General features: G+C 39.0%; 1 protein-coding gene across 1 annotated transcript in view; it reads left to right on the top strand.

Annotated features, from left to right (window-relative positions):
• Window positions 1-20,855, top strand: part of PDE11A (phosphodiesterase 11A) — a 420,363-nt gene that overhangs the window by 53,151 nt on the left and 346,357 nt on the right. The gene's annotated exons all lie outside the window — the stretch shown is intronic.

Below are 20,855 nucleotides of genomic sequence, written 5' to 3'. Positions count from 1 at the left end.
TCAATGTATGCTCCCTCCAGTAGGGCTTAAAGAGTTCTAGCTTACTAACACTTGGTATTATCAACTATTTTGGGGGGTGGGGGTGGAATCAGGTGGATATAAAAGGATATATCATTGGAATCTTAATTTGTTTTCCTGATTACTAATGAGGTTGTTCTTTTTTTTTTTCCATATGTTTATTGGCCGTGTGTTTTTTTCTCCTTTGTGGAATAGCTACTTGTGTCTTTTACCTACTTGCTTTTGGTTTAAAAAAAAAATCTTTTTCTAATAGATTTGTAGGCGTTCCTTATATATTCTGAATACCAATTTTTTTCTTAGTTTGTGGCTTGTCTTTTTTTTTTTACATCTTTATTGGAGTATAATTGCTTTACAATGGTGTGTTCGTTTCTGCTTTATAGCAAAGTGAATCAGTTATACATATACATATGTTCCCATATCTCTTCCCTCTTGCGTCTCCCTCCCTCCCACACTCCCTATCCCACCCCTCCAGGCTAAATAAGCTTTTTAATTGAGGATCACAGCACTACCACACATGGCCCAGGGAAAGATAGGGGAGTTAGGAAGATTACTGTGTTTCAGAAGCTCAGCACTTTCTCATATTTTCATAATTACTGTGAAGAATTGTTTTCTCAGTTTTTATATAAAAATCTCAATAAAATGAATGTTTTAAATTTTTATTCCATATTGCTAATAAAAAGAACATTATTTGTGTCCATGAAGAGCAATTGGCCTTGGTAGAGTGATGTACTTTTTGCTCTGAAATGTTGAGTTCTCTCACCAGCATTTTATTCACCAGCTCATTTTAAAGAGAGACCTTCAAAGAGCTGAAGTTCTGGCTTTGAATCTCTTACCTTCATATTGAATAGAATCTGGTGGACTATTTATAAGATTTATGGTAAAAGCAAATCTCAAGTTAGTTTGTTTAAGTTTGATGACTGCCATATTCTTACTTGATTATAAAAGACACTTTATAATTTAACCTTCTGGCTATGAGGTTGCTATTTGCCAGTGCTGATTACTAATGCATTAAATTAATGCAAATGTTCTGGTATAAAAGGTCAACATAAAATATGATTATAAGGAGACAATATTTTTTAAGTGTGAAGAGAGTCCTTTATTGAGGTCATTTCTGTGGTCAAATTTGAACAACCCAGATCCAAGAAAATGTTTATAAACTCTTAGAGCGTGATAGGACCTCAGGCAAGGTCTTACCAATTCAATAATCAACTACAGTGTTCAAGGCACTTGTGTTGGGGCCGTAAGAGACAAAGATAAATCCCAGATATGCTATGCCATGAGGGAACTGCACAAGGAAGAAGGCAAGGTCAGCAGTAAGATGTTCTAGGACATGTTGTGAGGGCCTAGGAAAGGGAGAATGAGTCTTACTTGAAGAATCTGAAGAGGCTTTGATCTGACCTCTGAAGAAAGTGTAGGCTTCCCTAAGACAGAGCCAGGTGAGAAGGTGAGGCTGTTTAGGAACGTATAAAATGTAGTCTACCTCATTCACTATGCAAATGTTTCCATGGGATGTACAGATAGAACAAAAATTTTATTTTGTGCATTTTGTACCGAAGATGGCAGAGTTCTATAATTATGTGCCTCTTATAAGGACTTAGATAGAAGGATTTGAGCTTTGTCTTTCCAAACATAACAGCCACGTGCCCACAACATCTCCCAAACCGTTGAGTTTATACACAGATATTAGTCCTGCTTTCACTCTGTCTCCTTCATTTAAGAGGATCCCATTGTATATTTAATTTTCATCTATGATTCCATTTATGTTATATTTGTTTTCTGGACTTTTCTCATTGGATTTATACTTATGATGTAGGGCTTCATGAGCTGTGGACGGTTTAAAGGGAAGGTATGCACAGAGCTTTGTCCCTGTCTTGAACAGCATCAATGCTTAGCTCTACTGAGTACGAGAGCTGGGACTGAGCTCCAGCTCGGCTAGAGACAAGCAGCCTGCTCTGGGTGAGCCACTTAACCTCTGACTTTGTTTCCTCTTCTGTCGACTAGACTGTCTACCATTCTACAGTATGAGAATTCAGTAATCATTAACAAATACTTTGCAAAGTATAAGAAACTAGGCAAATGTAAACATAAATTTTTTTTTTAAACTATCATTTTCCCAAAGAGTTTCAAAATGTTATTCTATATTTGTCAGTTATCCCAAGCCAATTTATTTCTTAGGTTTAACTTCATTTGAGTATTTCCTTGCTCAAATGTTATATTTTTTCTCCTCTGCAATTATCCCATGTGCCCACAGTAACATTTTATTTTCCAAGCTCTACGATTTCCTCACCTGATTAAAAAACCCTGCTTTAGTCTCACTTCTTGGGGAAAAAAACCTTACCACTTAGGGCAGGTAGGTTGTGTTCTTGCAGGTGACACTGGATGGAGAATATTTTTATCTCAAATTTTGTATCTGGCTCTTTCCTGCAAGACTTCTATATATTGTAAACCAAACAGGAGTGATGAAGAAGAAAAGCAGAAAACAAAATCTAGAAATGATTAATGGGAAAGAACAAGATCTGGAAACTTTTCTTCAAATAAGAGAAAACATTGTGGCATAATGGGTACATACAGTCCAGATAGTGAGTCTACCTGGGTTGAAGTTCCATCTCGGCCATAGCCTGTGTAACCTTGGGCAAGTTACTTAGCTTCTCTATGCTCCCATTTCCTCCTTTTAGGAGAGAGATTATAATAATAATACGTATCTCCTAAGGCTATAGGGGGTTAAATGAGAAAATACAAGGAAAGAACTTGGAAAAGCACCTAGCACTTAGTAAGTCCTCATAAAAGATTAGCTTTTACTGATACAACGTTAATACATGTAAGATACAGTCAGGTCTCAGTTAAGAAATTACCTTTGTATAATTTAAGTCTCTAAGATTTTTTTGTTTGGTTTGGTTTTTTTTTTAATTATTATTTTTTATTTTTTATTGTGGTACGTGGGCCTCTCACTGCTGTGGCCTCTCCCATTGTGGAGCACAGGCTCCGGACACGCAGGCTCAGCGGCCATGGCTCACGGGCCTAGCCGCTTCGTGGCATATGGGATCTTCCCGGACCGGGGCTCAAACCCGTGTCCCCTGCATCGGCAGGCAGACTCTCAACCACTGCGCCACCAGGGAAGCCCCTCTAAGTCTTTATTAAATACAATCTATATGCCAGTTTCACTGTTGGAGTTTTAAAAACGAAGTGAGGGATATACTTCTTTATAAATTCACAATTCTCTTGTGTGATTGTTTATGCACATACTGTTTTACTTGATTGTACAAGATTATGCTTATACCAATTTGTATTCTACTTTTCAGAGTAATTTCTTACATATGTGTCCACATGTGAATGTAGTCTACATTTGCCATTTTTAGAGATTATAAAGTTTTCTTCTTTTTCTATGTAGTTGAGCTTGCACAGTCATTGTCCTATTAACTGGAAATTCGGGTTGTTTCCAGTTTTTCACTAACACAAATAGCCCCTGAATGAACATCTTGAACAAGTCACCTTTTTCTTTTGTGTTATTCCTTGGGGTATATTCTAGAGAAGGAAATTACTGAGTCAAAGGGCAGGAAAAGTTTTATAGCTCTCATTCCAAGTTATCAGATAGCTTTCAGAAATACTGAACCCATTTACAACGGTAGCAACATACATATACCTCTCTTCACAGAGCCCTGCCAGGTTTGTTCAATTCACATTTAAAAACTCAAATTAGTTTGCCTTAGTCTTCTAGGCAGGCTTCAGAGAACCTCCTCCCGCATTTACCAGTATAAACTCCAGCAACAGAAGTTTCAGTGTTGCCTGCAAATAAGGAAACACGGGAGGGAAATGGAAGCACAGTGTTTAGTGTTAGGTGAGGGGCACCAGATCAGAGAGCCTTTGGGGCAGGCTCAAGTCTTTGCCTGCTACATGTTAGCTCAGTGACCTTGAGCAAGTTGCCCCATCCCTGTTAGCCTCAGGACCTCCTAGCGTTGTGAGGAGTAAAATAGAGCACAGATGTAAAGTGCTTAGGGTAGCACTTATTATCAATAAATGAGCTTCATGAAATCTCACCATCTACTTCAAACCCAAAAGAAAATAATTTGAACTATATTTGTTATTTTACTTTATACATACAACTCCTATGTCATCGTCCATATGGGTAGTGGTAAATTTATTGCACATTTAGCCTAATGTGATTTGTATGTCCTGATATCTTAAAATGTCAACTTCTGGAGACTATTAGCTGTGTTATGTTTGGTGTAATTCTAAAACATTTTGCAATATTAGAATCAGTAAATTATTTGCCTGAGATAAATTAAAAATTAAATGCGGTACATTCATTTCTAGTCTATTTACATCCCTAACATAATTGTCCATAGGATCATATTGTGTTTCTTGAAAATTCGATACATACCTAAGTTTCAGTGACTGTGCTGTATCGTGTAATAGTTGATGGCAGCACCTAGAAAGGTCATCAGGTCCATTTCCCACCAACCCTGCCCTCATCCAGTGCATGAATCCACCTGACAGATGGTCATCCAGGCTCTGCCTAGAAACTTCCCTTTCAATGACTTTAAAATCATCATGCTCGGGGCTGGGCTTCAAGATGGTGGAGGAGTAAGACATGGAAATCACCTTCCTTCCCACAAATACATCAGAAATACATCTACATGTGGAACAACTCCTACAGAACACGTACTGAATGCTGGCAGAAGACCTCAGACTTCCCAAAAGGCAAGAAACTCCCCACATACCTGGGTAGGGCAAAAGAAAAAAGAAAAAACAAGGACAAAAGAATAGGGACGGGACCTGCACCTCTGGGACGGAGCTGTGAAGGAGGAAAAGTTTCCACACACTAGGAAGTCCCTTTACTGGTGGAGACGAGGGGTGGCCGTGGGGGAAGCTTCGGAGCCACAGAGGAGAGCACAGCAACAGGTGCAGAAGGCAAAGGGCAGAGATTCCTGCACAGAGGATTGGTGCTGACCAGCACTCACCAGCCTGAGAGGCTTATCTGCTCACGCGCTGTGGTGGGTGGGGTCTGGGAGCTGAGGCTCCGGCTTCGGAGGTCGGATCCCAGGGAGAGGACTGGGGTTGGCTGCATGAACACAGCCTGAAGGGGGCTAGTGCACCACAGCTAGCCAGGAGGGAGTCCGGGAAAAAGTCTGGAGCTGCCTAAGAGGCAAGAGACCATTGTTTCAGGGTGTGTGAGGAGAGGGGGTTCAGAGCACCTCCTAAACAAGCTCCAGAGATGGGCGCAAGCCGCAGCTACCAGCATGGACACCAGAGACGGGCGTGAAATGCTAAGGCTGCTGCTGTAGGCACCAAGAAGCCTCTGTGCAAGCACAGGTCACTGTCCACAGTTCCCCTCCCAGGAGCCTGTGCAGCCCGCCACTGCCAGGGTCTCACGATCCAGGGACAGCATCCCCGGGAGAACACACAGTGCAACTCAGGCTGTTGCAACGTCATGCCAGCCTCTGCCGCCACAGGCTGTCCCCGCATTCCGTACCCCTCCCCCGCCAGGCCTGAGTGAGCCACAGCCCCCTAATCAGCCGCTCCTTTAAACCTGCCCTGTCTGGGTGAAGAATAGACTCCAGAGGGCGACCTACACAAAGAGATGGGTCCAAATCCAAAGCTGAACCCCAGGAGCTCTGTGAACAAAGAAGACAAAGGGAAATTTCTCCCAGCAGCCTCAGGAGCAGTAGATTAAATCTCCACAATCAACTTGATGTACCCAGCATCTGTGGAATACCTGAATAGATAACGAATCATCCCAAAACTGAGGTGGTGGACTTTGGGAGCAGCTATAGACTTGGGGTTTGTTTTCTGCACCTAATTTGTTTCTAGTTTTATGTTTATCTTAACTTACTATTTAGAGCTTATTATCATTGATAGATTTGTTTATTGATTCGGTTGCTCTCCTCCTTTTTTGTTTTAATAAATATATATATATTTTTTCCTTTTTGTCTTTTTGTGAGTGTGTATCTGTATGCTTCTTGGTGTGATTTTTGTCTGTATAGGTTTCTTTTACCATTTGTCCTAGTGTTCTGTCTGTCCGTTTTCTTTTTTTTTTATTAGCGCTTGTTATGGTTGGTGAATTTCTTTGGTGGTTTGGTTTCTCTCTTCTATCTTTTTATTTTACTTTAAAAATTTTTTAATAGTATATATATTTTTATTTTAATAACTTTATTTTATTTTTCTTTATTTTTTACTTTCTTTCTTTTTCTCCCTTTTATTCTAAGCTGTGTGGCTGACAAGGTCTTGGTGCTCTGGCCAGGTGTCAGGCCTGAGCCTCTGAGGTGGGAGAACTGAGTTCAGGACATTGGTCCACCAGAGGCCTCCTGCCCCGTGTAATATCAAAGGGCCAAACTTTGCCCAGAGATCTCCATCCTAACGCTAAGACCCAGCTCCACTCAACGACCAGCAAGCTACAGTGCTGGACACCCTATGCCAAACAACTAGCAAGACAGGAACACAACCCCACCCATTAGCAGAGAGGCTGCCTAAAACCATAATAAGTTCACAGACACCCCAGAACACACCACTGAACATGGTCCTGCCCACCAAAAAGACAAGATCCAGCCTCATCCACCAGAACACAGGCACCAGTCCCCTGCACCAGGAAGCCTACACAACCCACTGAAACAACCTTACCCACTGGGGGCAGACACCAAAAACAAAAAGAACTACGAACCTGCAGCTTGAGAAAAGGAGACCACAAAGACAGTAAGTTAAGCAAAATGAGAAGACAGAGAAATACACAGCAGTTGAAGGAGAAAGGTAAAAACCCACCAGACCAAACAAATGAAGAGGAAATAGGAAGTCTACCTGAAAAGGAATTCAGAATAATGATAGTAGAGATGATCCAAAATCTTGGAAATGCAATGGAAAAAATAAAACGTTTCAAAAGGACCTAGAAGAACTAAAGAGCAAACAAACAATGATGAACAACAGAATAAATGAAATTAAAAATTCTCTAGAAGGAATAAGTAGCAGAATAACAGAGTCAGAAGAACGGATAAGTGACCTGGAAGATGAAAGAGTGGAAATAACTATCACAGAGCAGAATAAAGAAAAATGAATGAAAAGAATTGGGACAGTCTCAGAGAACTCTGGGACAACATTAAATGGACCAACATTCGAATTATAGGGGTCCCAGAAGAAGAAGAGAAAAGAAAGGCACTGAGAAAATATTTGAAAAGATTACAGTTGAAAACTTCCCTAATACGGGAAAGGAAATAGTCAAGTCCAGGAAGCGCAAAGAGTTCCATACAGGATAAATCCAAGGAGAAACATGCCAAGATACATATAAATCAAGCTATCAAAAGTTAAATACAAAGACAAAATATTAAAAGCGGCAAGGGAAAAACAACAAATAACATACAAGGGAATCCCCATAAGGTTAACAGCTGATCTTTCAGCAGAAACTCTGCAAGCCAGAAGGGAGTGGCAGAACATGTTGAAAGTGATGAAAGGGAAAAACCTACAACCAATATTGCTCTACCCAGCAAGGATCTCATTCAGATTCGATGGAGAAATGAAAACCTTTACAGAGAAGCAAAAGCTAAGAGAATTCAGCACCACCAAACCAGGTTTACAACTAATGCTAAAGGAACTTCTCTAGGCAGGAAACACAAGAGAAGGAAAACCTACAATAACAAACCCAAAACAATTAAGAAAATGGTAATAGGAACATAAATATTGATAATTACCTTAAATGTAAATGGATTAAATGCTTCAACCAAAAGACAGAGACTGGCTGAATGGATACATAAACAAGACCTGTATATATGATGTCTACAAGAGACCCACTTCAGACCTAGGGCCACATACAGACTGAAAGTGAGGGGATGGAAAAAGATATTCCATGCAAATGGAAATCAAAAGAAAGCTGGAGTAGCAATCCTCATATCAGACAAAATAGACTTTAAAATAAAGACTATTACAAGAGACAAAGAAGGACACTACATAATGATCAAGGGATCGATCCAAGAAGAAGATATAACAATTGTAAATATTTAAGCACCCAACATAGGAGCATCTCAATACATAAGGCAAATGCTAACAGCCATAAAAGGGGAAATCGACAGTAACACAATCATAGTAGGGGATGTTAACACCCCACTTTCACCAATGGACAGATCATCCAAAATGAAAATAAATAAGGAAACACAAGCTTTAAATGATACATTAAACAAGATGGACTTAATTAATATTTATAGGACATTCCATCCAAAAACAACAGAATACACTTTCTTCTCAAGGGCTCATGGACCATTCTACAGGATAGACCATATCTTGGGCCACAAATCAACCCTTGGTAAATTTAAGAAAACTGAAATCATATCAAGTATCTTTTCTGACCACAATGCTATGAGACTAGATGTCAATTACAGGAAAAAAACTGTAACAAATACAAATACATGGAGGCTGAAGAATACACTACCAAATAACCAAAAGATCACTGAAGAAATCCAAGAGGAAATCAAAAAATACGTAGAAATATATAATGATGGAAACACGATGACCCAGAACCTATAGGATGTAGCAAAAGCAGTTCTAAGAGGGAAGTTTATAGCAATACAATCCTACCTCAGGAAAGAAGAAACATCTCAAATAAACAACATAACCTTTCACCTAAAGCAATTAGAGAAAGAAGAACAAAAACCCCCAAAGTTAGCAAAAGGAAAGAAATCATTAAGATGAGATTAGAAATAAATGAAAAAGAAATGAAGGAAGTGATAGCAGAGGTCAATAAAACTAAAAGCTGGTTCTTTGAGAAGGTAAACAAAATTGATAAACCTTTAGCCAGACTCATCAAGAAAAAAGGGAGAAGACTCAAATCAATAGAATTAGAAATGGAAAAGGAGAGGTAACAAGTGACACTGCAGAAACACAAAGGATCGTGAGAGATTACTACAAGCAACTATATGCCAAAAAAATGGACAACCTGGAAGAAATGGACACATTCCTTGAAAAGCATAACCTTCCAAGACTGAACCAGGAAGAAATATTAAACAAAACAGACCAAGCACAAGCACTGAAATTGAGACTGGAATTAAAAATCTTCCAACAAACAGAAGTCCAGGACCAGATGGCTTCACAGGTAAATTCTATCAAACATTTGGAGAAGAGCTAACACCTATCCTTCTCAAACTCTTCCAAAATATAGCAGAGGGAGGAACACTCCCAAACTTATTCTATGAGGCCACCGTCACCCTGATCCCAACACCAGAGAAAGATGTCACAAAGAAAGAAAACTACAGGCCAGTATCACTGATGAACATAGATGCAAAAATGCTCAACAAAATACCAGCAAACAGAATCCAGCAGCACATTAAAAGGCTTATGCACCATGATCAAGTGGGGTTCATCCCAGGAATGCAAGTATTCTTCAATATATGCAAATCAACCAGTAGGATACACCATTTTAACAAATTGAAGGATAAAAACCGTATGATCATCTCAATAGATGCAGAAAAACTTTTGACAAAATTCAACACCCATTTATGATCAAAACCCTCCAGAGTAGGCATAGAAGGAACTTACCTCAACATAATAAAGGCCATATATGACAAACCCACAGCCAACATCATTCTCAATGATGAAAAAACTGAAAATATTTCCACTATGATCAGGAACAAGACAAGGTGGCCCACTATCCCCACTATTATTCAACATAGTTTTGGAAGTTTTACCTACAGCAGTCAGAGAAGAAAAAGAAATAAAAGGAATCCAAATCGAAAGTGAAGAATAAAAGTAATCCAAATCAGAAAAGAAGAATCTAAATTGGAAAAGAAGAAGTAAAGCTGTCACTGTTTCAGATGACATGATACTATACATAGAGAATCCTAAAGATGCTGCCAGAAAACTACTAGAGCTAATCAACGAATGGGGTAAAGTAGCACAATACAAAGTTAATGCACAGAAATCTCTTGCATTCCTATACACTAATTATGAAAAATCTGAAAGAGAAATTAAGGAAACACTGCCATTTACCATTGCAACAAAAAGAATAAAATACCTAGGGGTAAGCCTACCTAAGGAGACAAAAGACCTGTATGCAGAAAACTGTAAGACATTGATGAAAGAAATTAAAGATGATCCAAACAGATGGAGAGATATAACATGTTCTTAGATTGGAAGAATCAACATTGTGAAAATGACTCTACTACCCAATCTACAGATTCAATGCAATCCGTATTAAACTACCAATGGCATTTTTCACAGAACTAGAACAAAAAATTTCACAATTTGTATGGAAACACAAAACACCCCGAATAGCCAAAGGAATCTTGAGAAAGAAAAACGGAGCTGGAACGATCAGTCTCCCTTCTAACTCTACTACAAAGCTATAGTAATCAAGTCAGTATGGTACTGGCACAAAAACAGAAATATAGATCAGTGGAACAGGAGAGAAAGCCCAGAGATAAACCCACACACTTATGGTCACCTTATCTTTGATAAAGGAGGCAAGAATATACAATGGAGAAAAGACAGCCTCTTCAATAAGTGGTGCTGGAAAAAGTGGACAGGTACATGTAAAAGAATGAAATTAGAACACTCCCTAACACCATACACACAAATAAACTCAAAATGGCTTAAAGGCCTAAATGTAAGGCCAGACACTGTAAAATTCTTAGAGGAAAAAATAGCCAGAACACTCTATGAGTTAAATCACAGCAAGATCCTTTTTGACCCACCTCCTAGATAAATGGAAATAAAAACAAAAATAGACAAATGGGCCTAATGAAACTTAAAAGCTTTTGCACAGCAAAGGAAGCCATAAACAAGATGAAAGACAACCCTCAGAATGGGAGAAAATATTTGCAAATGAAGCAACTGACAAAGGATTAACTTCCAAAATTTACAAGTAGCTCATGCAACTGAATATCAAAAAAACAAACAACCCAATCCAATAATGGGCAGAAGACCTAAATAGACATTTCTTCAGAGAAGATATACAGGTTGCCAACAAATACATGAAAGAATGCTCAACATCACTAATCATTACAGAAATACAAATCAAAACTACAATGAGGTATCACCTCACACCAGTCAGAATGGCTATCATCAAAAAATCTACAAACAATAAGTGTTGGAGAAGGTGTAGAGAAAAGGGAACCCTCTTGCACTGTTGGTGTGAATGTAAATTGATACAGCCACTATGGAGAACAGTATGGAGTTTCCTTAAAAAACTAAAAATAGAACTGCCATATGACCCAGCAATCCCACTACTGGGCATATACCCTGAGAAAACCATAATTCAACAAGAGTCATGTACCACAATGTTCATTGCAGCACTATTTACAATAGCCAGGAAGTGGAAGGAACCTAAATGTCCATCGACAGATGAATGGATAAAGAAGATGTGGCACATATATACAATGGAATGTTACTCAGCCCTCAAAAGAAACTAAGTTGAGTTATTTATAGTGAGGTGGATGGATCTAGAGTCTGTCATACAGAGTGAAGTAAGTCAGAAAGAGAAAAAGAAATACTGTATGCTAATACATATATATGGAATCTAAAAAAAATAATGCTTGTGTAGAACGTAGGGGCAGGACAGGAATAAAGACGCAGACGTAGAGAATGGACCTGAGGACACGGAGAGGGCAAAGGGTAATGTGAGACAAAGTGAGAGAGTGGCATCACCTATATACACTACCAAATATAAAACAGATAGCTAGTGTGAAGCAGCTGCATAGCACGGAGATGAGCTTGGTGCTTTGTGACCACGTAGAGGGGTGGGATGTGGGAGGGAGCCGCTAGAGGGAGGTGATATGGGGCTATATGTATATGTATATGTATAAATGATTCATTTCGTTATAAAGCAGAAACTAATACAGCAATGTGAAACAGGTATACTCCAATAAAGATGTTTAAAAATTCATCATGCTCTTTAAAGTTTTTTCAGAATTAGCAATAATTTTATCGGTAGTGGTTAGAGTTTTGTGTGAAATATAGTCTACCATGTGCACGTATTAATAATTTAAGCTATGTACTGACAAGTTACTAGTTTGGTAGTTCACATTGCAAGTGCACCCAAAAGCAGACCATACAGAAGAGATGGTCAGAATTTCCTGGTTTACCTCATGCGTTTTCCGCAAATGTTCCTATTTTTCCGTGATATGTATAAGGTAGCTGATTTTGGTCATATGACTAGATTCCTTGCATTCAATTAATTTATTGCTTCATTTTCCTGAGTGAGTAAAAGGAAGTGTTATTTTGCAGAATAAAGTAATGAGACCTCGATAGGAGCAAACATTTGAGTTTTGTCAAGTTGTATGTGCACACCAGAGGAAACCTGGGATATGGAAATAAGCATGGGCTCTTATCCGACCTTCCTAGATTGTCTATACCTGGGACTCAAAGGAGCTATTTCTTATTGCATTGTTGCATGAAGACGATGTCTATTGCGGTTACTTTCCAACAGCCGACATGTAAGAAGTTGTGGCTTGAAGTTCTTCTTTGGCTAATCTGTATAGGGTCTCTTTAGCCTGTAATCACCTCTCTCCAGCTCATAATTTGGAGTGTTCAGCTACCCTGCTATTCTCCTTCGTGCCAGCATGTTCAGACACCCTGCAGAGCTGGGATGCAGCCAGCTGAGCTTGGCTGCCACAGTTCTGGCCACACTCCAAGAACTGTTATGGTTGATGCTGCCCTGCCAATTGGTGTTGAGGATGGTGCACGAATGATGCTAATGAGTCTTGCAAAAGCTGGAGTTTTGTTATTTGCAACAGGCCTGAGACTCACAGCCAGATAAGGGAAGGATTTCATAAGCTCTTGGTCTTACATTTTTAAACTGTTCTTGATTTTGTGAAGGCCAGTGTTTAGGATCCTGGTGAGATGTCACGGGTGCAAAAGCTATTAAATTTCACATTAGTGGGACAGGAGGATGTTGAATACTTCGCGCTGATAGGGGTAACAAATTGGTGGTCCCAGAAGATTGAATGCAGCTCACAGATGTATGACTTGCATGGTATTGGACTGGCATAGGATTGAATTTCTTTTTTTGTTTTTGGAAAGCCTCTAGACATGCCTACAAGCTCCAGTTCTGCCGTAATAGCCAATCCCCAAGTTTCTAGTCAATTTAATAAAATCAACTTAAGCAGAGATGGACAGGTTTTTTCTGTCATCTTATGAAGAGTTAGATGCTGTATGAAGGTACTTTTCAAAAGTGCTTTTTAAATTGTTATTTTTCAAAAATTTTATTATACATGTGGCTAGTGGTCCTATAACTCTGTTATGTGTTTCCTATTAATACTGCATTGTCTTTTGGATACGGAAATGTTAAACGAGCAGTGAGTTAACTAATTGTAGGAATTGGCCTTTTTCCCCCTTTCCTGTCTATATTCCAATTAAGTTAGATTTTCGAAACTGTTGCAATAAAATTAGAGTAAAAATCAGTGTTTGGCAAAAGGTTTTAAAAGTCCTGGCAGATGGCTTATGATTTCAAGTTATATTCAATTAATAAGATTCAGTCCTGAAAAAATTTGGATTGAATTTCATAACTTGTTAATTGCAATATCTTATCTACATTTAAACTGTCTAGTCACTGCACTATTTGCCTTTTAACATCTACTACCCAGGTCGTGTGTAATCACTGAAGCTACAAGAGCTTCAAGACCTATTTCATGTTCTGTGTGTTCACTGGACTACATCTGACTGAGAATTTCAGAAAGAAGCAAGATTTACAAGAAAACTATTATCAACACAGTACCTGTCAGAACTCAGGTTCAACTTCAGGGAATTATTTTCTATTGGAGAAGTACTGTCTCTGACTTTTAGCTCTCTGCCCCTTCCTTAAGCAGGGTCTAATTTTGGGGTAAGAGTGTGAGTCTGCCTGCCAGGGTCAGCTTAAGGGTTAACGCTCAACAAAAACTGGTCATTCTGGGGACTTCTCTGGTGGCGCAGTGGTTGGGAATCTGCCTGCCAGTGGAGGGGACATGGGTTCGAGCCCTGGTCCGGGAAGATCCCATATGTCATGGAGCAACTAAGCCTGTGTGCCACAAGTACTGAACCTGTGCTCTAGAGCCTGCAAGTCACAACTACTGAGCCCACGTGCCACAACTACTGAAGCCCGTTCGCTTAGAGCCCGTGCTCTGCAACAAGAGAAGCCACTGCAATGAGAAGCCCGCACACTGCAACAAAGAGTAGCCCCCGCTCACCACAAATAGAGAGAAAGCGCTCATGCAGCAATGAAGACCCAAAGCAGCCAAAAATGAATAAATGAATGAATGAATAAATTTTTTTAAAAAACAAACAAACAAAAATTGGTCATTCTGCCCCTGATTTGGTCATGTCCTTACTCCTGTACCTTTACTCATATTCTTATCTGATTGCACAAAATTCTCCTCTTCTTCACCCTCTTTCAAGGTTTAAGTCAAATCTTGTCATCTTAAGTAGGTACTATTCCAAAAGTGATTATTACTTGTCCTTAATAGTGGTTCCTAATGTTTTATAGTTTAACTTTTTTTTCAGGTGTCCCCAGGGATTGCAGTTGGATTTTGACTAACCATTCATTGAGAAAATATATAATGACCAAATATTCAGGAACTAAAAATATCAATAATACAACAGTTGGCAAAATGAAAGGCAATACGCACATAGTATATTTTGTATTTCAGATGCAAATAATGCTTGGTATGCATGCAGATTTACAGGCTCCTTGCAAAAAATTCCAGTGTCTTCAGATGGCTGATAAGCTGGGTTTTGTCATTTCCTGCTTTTTGAGCTTCTCTTTTTATGTTTCTAAGAGTTACCAAGGAAATAAGTGCTTGTCCTTCTTTCTGTCTCTTTCCATATCCTTTGCAGAACCTTGTAAGGTAGTTTGCATTTATCAGGGACATGAAACAGCAGGACACAAATAAATGAACTAAAGTTATAGGGCTGAAACTGTTACAGTGCAGAATCAGGAGGAGTTTTGAGTGATCATTGATCTGAATATCATTTTTAATGGCCAAATAATGTTTCACTGTGGAAGAACCATCCATTCATTCACTACTTATTGAGTTCTACTTAGTAGACACTACTATTTTTGAGGCACTGTTCCAAGTACCAGGGTTAAACTGCTCAATAAGAGATAAAAGTTCCTGCCTTCTTAGAGTTTACATTCTTGTGGTAAAGAGAGGTAATAAAGAAAGTAAATATGTAAGTATATAACATAACTTCAAGTAGTGATTAGAAATATAATTCTTATAATTTAGATAATTCAACCATTTTTTTTTGCAGCTTTTATTCATATGAGTGTGCTTAATTAAGTTAGGTAATATTAAAAGGCTCACAGTAAGGCTTCCCTAGTGGCGCAGTGGTTGAGAGTCCACCTGCTGATGCAGGGGACGCGGGTTCGTGCCCCGGTCCGGGAAGATCCCATGTGCTGCGGAGCGGCTGGGCCCGTGAGCCATGGCTGCTGAGCTTGCACGTCAGGAACATGTGCTCCACAACGGGAGAGGCCACAACAGTGAGAGGCCCTCGTACTGGAAAAAAAAAAAAAAAAAAAAAAGGCTCACAGTAAAATAGGATCTTTCAGTAGGGAGCAAGATTCGATCCAAATCTGTTTCTCAAATAACCATGATAAACTATGACGGACTCTTCAACTGAATCTCTTTTTCCCTCTAAACTTCAGGTGTTCACATAAGGTGTGTGTCCCTCTAGGCTGCCATAAGCACTAAACTTGAACTACAAGAAAGTGCTGTCTTTTTATTATGTTCACCTCAAGTATCTTTGTGCTGCATCGTCTCATGAGTATCAAGCTGTAAGCAAAATCTCAATTTACCATCACCTGAATTGGAGAAGTTAAGAAGACTTGATGATCTTAACTTGACACAGCCAGGCTGCAGACCTATAGTGCTAGACAGACAGGACGCTGGGGCATCTGGGAGGAAAAGGTGGTGGGGCCGAGAGGAGTCCCATGCATTCTGATTTTCAGAGACCAGTACATCCATGGCTTTTAATAGTTGGCAGGACATGAAATAGTCTTGTAGTCAAGTCACTTCTAAAAGTGCAGAATGACAAAAAACTGTCTCATAAACTCTACCTCTGATTTATACAGGGCTTGGACAAGGTAGAGTGATCTGCAATTGCAGATTAGAAATAAATAAGCACTTGTTGGCAGGAAGAATGATTATTAAAGAACTAGAACAGGGTGTTGTGGATTCTTGTTTACTGGAAATTTCAAATTAAGATAGATAATTGTCTTCTCTGAGTAACTAGTTTAGTGTTGTCATCTGAATAAAAGAGCAAGGTTGCTTCTTTTCACCTTAGAATGCTGAAATACTTGAATTGGAATTTTGAAAACTTAAGTCAGATTCTTCTTTGATTAAAAGTGGAATTTAATAGAATTCCAAGTGGCTGTCTTTGAACTCGGCATATCTGTCTTTCTTGGTTTATTTTCCTTTCCTTAGGTGATAAGGTTATTTCCTAATTGTAAAAGTAATACAAGCTTATTAAAGTGTATTTTTAAAGTAAAAAAAGGAAAACATAAAATACCTATAATCCTAATTTACAAAGAGAATATTTTTAATATTCTTGATGTATTTCCTTATATTTACTTTTACTTATAAACAAAGGTACATTTCCCGATTTGCATCATGTAGTATATGTAATATTTTATCATGCTTTAAACAATTCTGCAGAGCTGTGGCCAATTTTTCAATCAAGCGTGCTTAACTGTTTATGGGCCTATGTAAGGAGACCGGCCTTGAAAGCGCTATAAATGGGGGTCTTGGTGAGCAGCTGGGTTGAACATGTGGCGGTACTGGGAGGTTTGCATCCTGGAAAGAGCGTGGAAGCTTCACATACCTTGCCCTGTGCATCTCTGCTGTTTGGCTGACTGGGTTCCTGGGTTGTACCCTTGATAATAAACCAGTAGTCTGGACCTGTGGAATCCAAGTGTGGCTGCCAAGAGGAATCCAGAAAAGCCAAAGAGCCCGAGCGTGTCAGACCTTCCTGTAGCCACACACACGTCAAACCCCAAGGAAGTGAGTGAGGATCAGTGGGAAGAAGATCCAACCAGCTCCTTACACTTTACAAAGTAAAAACAATCCAAGACTCATAAGCAGCGGCCTAAGCTGAGGTGCTGGCACAGCCATTTCACACTAGGAACTCTCATCTGAAGTGCCTGGTGCAGGTACCTGTGGAGGTACCACCTCCAAATGTGGTACCCTACGAGCAAGTGAAACTAGACTAAGCACAAAGGACGAAAAAAGTCTCGTTTCTGGTTTGGATGCACTCAGATGACCATTGTCTCCCAGCTCACTGACAACCCACAGGAGGGTCTTGGTGCTCCTGCCGGATGTCAGGCCTGAGCCTTTGAGGTGGGAAGCCGAGTTCAGGACATTGGACCACCAGAGACCTCCTGGCCCCACATAATGTCAATTGGCGTGAGCGCTCCCAGAGATCTCCATCTCAATGCTAGGACCAAGCTCCACTCAACGATCAGCAAGATCCAGGGCTGGACACCCCATGCCAAACAACTAACAAAACAGGAACACAACTGCATCATTAGCAGAGAGGCTGCCTAAAATACTGATCAGCTCACAGACACCACGAAATACACCACTGGATGCAGTCCTGCCCACCAGAAAGACAAGATCCAGCCCCACCCACCAGAACACAGGCACCAGTCCCCTCCACCAGGAATCCTACACAACCCACTGAAACAACCTTACCCACTGGGGGCAGACACCAAAAACAATGGGAACTACGAACCTGCAGCCTGCGAAAAAGACCCCAAAGACAGTAAGTTAAGCAAAATGAGAAGACAGAAATATGCAGTAGATGAAGGAGCAAGGTAAAAACCCACCAGAGCAAACAAATGAAGAGGAAATAGGCAGTCTACCTGGAAAAGAATTCAGAGTAAGGATAGTAAAGATGATCCAAAATCTTGGAAATAGAATAGAGAAAATACAAGAAATGTTTAACAGGGACCTAGTAGAACTAAAGAGGAAGCAAACAATGATAAACAACACAATAAATGAAATTAAAAATTCTCTAGAAGGAATCAGTAGCAGAATAACTGAGGCAGAAGAATGGATAAGTGACCTGGAAGATAAAATAGTGGAAATAACTACTACAGAGCAGAATAAAGAAAAATGAATGAAAAGAATTCAGGACTGTCTCAGAGACCTCTGGGGCAATATTAAACACACCAACATTCGAATTATAGGGGTCCCCAAAGAAGAAGAGAAAAAGAAAGGGACTGAGAAAATATTTAAAGAGATTATAGTTGAAAAATTCTGTAATATGGCAAAGGAAATAGTCAAGTCCAGGAAGCGCCGAGAGTCACATACAGGATAAATCTAAGGAGAAACACACCAAGACACACATTAATCAAAGTACAAAAAATTAAATACAAAGACAGAATATTAAAAGCAGCAAGGAAAAAGCAACAAATAACATACAAGGGAATCCCCATAAGGTTAACAGCAGATCTTTCAGCAGAAACGCTGGAAGCCAGAGGGAGTGGCAGGACATACTGAAAGTGATGAAAGGGAAAAACCTACAACCAAGATTGCTCTACTCAGCAAGGATCTCATTCAGATTCGATGGAGAAATTAAAACCTTTACAGACAAGTAAAAGCTAAGAGAATTCAGCACCACCAAACCAGGTTTACAACAAATGCTAAAGCAACTTCTCTAGACAGGAGACACAAGAGAAGGATAAGATGTACAGTAACAAACCCCAAACAATTAAGAAAATGGTAATAGGAACATACATATTGATAATTACCTTAAATGTAGGTGGATTAAATGCTCCAACCAAAAGACACAGACTAGCTTAATGGATACATAATCAAGACCTGTATATGTGCTGTCTACAAGAGACCCACTTCAGACCTAGGGACACATTCAGAATGAAAGTGAGGGGATGGAAAAAATATTCCATACAAATGGAAATGAAAAGAAAGCTGGAGTAGCAATTCTCATTATCAGACAAAATAGACTTTAAAATAAAGACTCTAACAAGAGACAAAGAAGGATACTACATAGTGATCAAAGGATCAATCCAAGAAGAAGATATAACAATTGAAACTATTTATGCAACCAACATAGGAGCACCTCAATACATAAGGCAAATGCTAACAGCCATAAAAGGGGAAATCAACAGTAACACAATCATAGTAGGGGACGTTAACACCCCACTTTCACCAATGGACAGATCATCCAAAATGAAAATAAATAAGGAAACACAAGCTTTAAATGATACATTAAACAAGATGGACTTAATTGATATTTATAGGACATTCCATCCAAAAACAACTGAATACACTTTCTTCTCAACTGCTCATGGAACATTGTCCAGGATAGATCATATCTTGGGTCACAAATCAAGCCTTGGTAAATTTAAAAAATTTGTAATCATATCAAGTATCTTTTCCAACCACAACACTATGAGACTAGATACCAATTACAGGAAAAAATCTGTAAAAAATACAAACACATGGAGTCTAAATAACTACTAAATAACCAAGAGTTCACTGAAGAAATCCAAGAGGAAATAAAAAAATACCTAGAAACAAATGACAATGAAAACACGACGATCCAGAACTTATGGGATGTAGCAAAAGCAGTTCTAAGAGGGAAGTTTATAGCAATATAATCCTACCTTAAACAAGAAAAATCTCAAATAAACAACCAAACAGTACACCTAAAGCAATTAGAGAATGAAGAACAAAAACCCCGCAAAGTTAGCAGAAGGAAAGATATAAAGATGAGATCAGAAATAAATGAAAAAGAAATGCAGGAAATGATAGCAAAGATCATTAAAACTAACAGCTGATTCTTTGAGAAGATAAACAAAATTGATAAGCCATTAGCCAGACTCATCAAGAAAAAAGGGAGGAAAGTCAGATCAACAGAATTAGAAATGAAAAAGGAGAAGTAACAACTGACATGGCAGAAATACAAAGGATCATGAGAGATTTCTACAAGCAACTATATTCCAGTTAAATGGAGAACCTGGAAGAAATGGACAAATTCTTAGAAAGGCACAACCTTCCGAGACTGAACCAGGAAGAAATAGAAAATATAAACAGACCAATCACAAGCACTGAAATTGAGACTCGAATTAAAAATCTTCCAACAAACAAAAGTCTAGGACCACATGGCTTCACAGGCAAATTCTATCAAACATTTAGAGAAGAGCTAACACCTATCCTTCTCAAACCCTTCCAAAAAATAGCAGAGGGAAGAATACCCCAAACTCATTCTACGAGGCGACTATCACCTTGATACCAAAACTAGAGAAAGATGTCACAAAGAAAGAAAACTACAGGCCAATATCACTGATGAACATAGATGCAAAAATGCTCAACAGAATACTAGCAAACAGAATCCAGCAGCACATTAAAAGGATCATACACCATGGTGAAGTGGGGTCATCCCAGGAATGCAAGGATTCTTCAATATATGCAAATCAATCAATGGGATACACCATATTAACAAATTGAAGGAGAAAACCGTATGATCATCTCAATAGATGCAGAAAAACTTTTGACAAAATTCAACACCCATTTATGATAAAAACCCTCCAGATAGTAGGCATAGAGGGAACTTACCTCAACATAATAAAGGCCATATATGACAAACCCACAGCCAACATCGTTCTCAATGGTGTAAAACTGAAACCATTTCCTCTAAGATCAGGAACAAGTTGAGGTTGCCCACTCTCCCCACTATTATTCAACATAGTTTTGGAAGTTTTAGCCACAGCAATCAGAGAAGAAAAAGAAATAAAAGGAATCCAAATCAGAAAAGGAGAAGAAAAACTGTCACTGTTTGCAGATGACATGATACTATACATAGAGAATCCTAAAGATGCTACCAAAAAACTACTAGAGCTAATCAATGAATTTGGTAAAGTAGCAGGATAC

The sequence above is a fragment of the Orcinus orca genome, chromosome 7 (genome assembly GCF_937001465.1).
Source record: "Orcinus orca chromosome 7, mOrcOrc1.1, whole genome shotgun sequence".
NCBI classification, from domain to species: domain Eukaryota; kingdom Metazoa; phylum Chordata; class Mammalia; order Artiodactyla; family Delphinidae; genus Orcinus; species Orcinus orca.
Note: the sequence above shows the minus strand (reverse complement) of the source record. Positions and strands in the feature narration are given on the sequence as shown.